Source organism: Palaemon carinicauda, chromosome 21, assembly GCF_036898095.1.
Source record: "Palaemon carinicauda isolate YSFRI2023 chromosome 21, ASM3689809v2, whole genome shotgun sequence".
NCBI lineage: Eukaryota > Metazoa > Arthropoda > Malacostraca > Decapoda > Palaemonidae > Palaemon > Palaemon carinicauda.
The window spans coordinates 68198336-68200835 of record NC_090745.1 but is presented as its reverse complement, the minus strand read 5'-3'; the positions used below and the strand labels follow the sequence as shown (position 1 = coordinate 68200835).

General features: G+C 34.0%; 1 protein-coding gene across 1 annotated transcript in view; it reads left to right on the top strand.

The window, feature by feature from the left end:
* The window catches only part of LOC137614953 (piggyBac transposable element-derived protein 3-like), a 13858-nt gene that overhangs the window by 2913 nt on the left and 8445 nt on the right, over window positions 1-2500 (top strand).

Below are 2500 nucleotides of genomic sequence, written 5' to 3'. Positions count from 1 at the left end.
GCAAACATTAGTTATGAAAAAGGAAATATTTTTTACAATAAAAAAGAATGTTTATTTTGTATGGAAACTCATATGAATAAAGAAGGAGCTGTAATTCCCATGAATAAACACAATTATGTAAAAGAATAATTTTTGTAATTTCCTTCAACATCGGTCACACCATGCCTATTATGACGAATTGGTCAGGTATATATATTTTTTAGAATTATAGGTTTAGAAGTTAGAAAAGCTTCTTAGGTTACTTAATGTGGTCAATGGACCACGAAAATGTGTATGAATATTTTTTTTCTGATGTAAAAGATAATTCAGGCCATAGAGGGTTAAATCACTCAAAGATTATAGTATCTGACCGTCCATGGTTCGAACCCTGGTCCAGGATACTTGTATGACAGTGACCTCTGTATTTACCAACGAGGAAAGATGAAATGTCAATGGCAATTCTTCTGAACATATACTTGTCAAATTCAGGCTTTTTGTACTTAGAATTGAAATCAACCCATCTTCAATATCATAGCTAATTGGTAGGCCTCTAACTTGACATTCGATTCATGATAATTTTTTCACATTTAAGCGTGCTTTTTCCATATTTCATATAAGCCAGATATTTTAATACATTTAAGTCTGCATTCTCTTAACGACCTCAGGATCAGAGCCCTAGGCGAAATCCCGCAAAGACTATAACATCTGACCAAACGGGTTTCAAACCCTGGTCCAGGATGCTTGTATGACAGTGAACATACCACTTAGCCACGAAGAAATATAAAAAGCCAATGACCATTCTTCTGTACATATACCCGTAGAATTCAGGTTTTTTTGCACTTAGAAGTAAAATCAACCCATCATCAACATCGTAGCTATTTTGTGGAATTGTCTTGGCATTCGCTTAATGAAAAATTTGGCACATTTAAACGTGTTTTATATATTTCAAATAAGCCATATATTTTAATACATCAAAGTCTGGATTCTCTTATCTACCTCGGGATCAGAGCCCTAGGTGAAATCACTCGAAGACTATATTATCTGACCGGCCGGGTTTTGACCTTCAGTCCAGGATACTTGTATGACAGTGACTTTACCACTTAGCCACAAATAAAGATAAAAAGTTCATAACAATTCATCTGTATATATACCTGTCAAATTTAGGTTTTTTGTACTTAGGATTTAAATCTTTACCTTCATATGTAATTGGTAGGTGTGTAACATGGCATTCGATTAATGATAATTTTGCACATATAAACGTGTTTTATATATTTCAAGTTAACCCTATATTCTAATACATTGAAGTCTGGATTCCCTTGAAGACCACAAGATCAGAGCCCCATGCGAAATCAATCAAAGACTATATTATCTGACCAGCCAGGTTTCGAACCTTGGTCGAAGATACTTGTATGACAGTGACCTTAGTATTTAGCCACGAAGAGATATGAATAGTAATGATAATTCTTCTGTACATAATCCTCTCAAATTCAATTTTTTTTTTTGTACTTAGAAGAGAAATCAAGCTATCTTCATCATCGTAGCTAATTTGTAGGTTTGTAACTTGGCATTCGATTAATGGAAACATTTTCACATTTAAATTTATTTTTTTTTGTTTTCAAATAAACCAGATATTCAATACATTAAAGTCGGCATTCTCTTAACGACCACGGGATCAGAGCCCTAGGAGAAATCACTCAAATACTATAGTATTTGACCAGCAGGATTTCGAACCTTGGTCCAGGATACTTATATGACAGTGACCTTACCACTTAGCCACGGAAAAAGATAAAAATTCAGTGACAATTCTTTTGTACTTATACCTGTCGAGTTGAAGTATTTTGTACTTAGAATTAAGATCAACCCATCTTCACCATCGTAGGTAACTGGTATGTTTTTAACTTGGCATTTGATTAATGATAAATTTTGCACATAGAAACGTGTTTTTTCATATTTCAAATAAGCCATATATTTTAATACATTAAATTCTGGATTTTCTCAACGACCTCGGGATCAGAGCCCAGGTGAAATCACTCAATGAGTATAGTATCTGACCGGCCGAGTTTCAAACCCTGGTTCAGGATACTTGTATGAGTGACCTTACCACTTAGCAACGTAGGAATATAAAAAGTTAATGACAACTCTTCTGTACAAATACCTGTGAAATTCAGGTGATGTACTTTGAATTTTAATCAACCCGTCTTCACCATTGTAACTAATTGTTAGGATTGTAACTTTGCATTCTAATATTGCTGAACCTTGACCATTTAAACGTGTTTTTCATATTTTTAAGAAGCCATATATTTTGATACCAAAAATCTGGATTTTCATAATGACCTCAATATCAGAGCCCCAGGCTAAATCAATCAATGAATATAGTGTCTGACCAGCAGGGTTTCGAACCCTGGTCCAGGATACTTGTATGACAGTGACCTCAGCATTTAGCCACAAAGAGATATGAATAGTAATGATAATTCTTCTGTACATATTCCTGTCAAATTCATTTTTTTTTTTTTGTACTTAG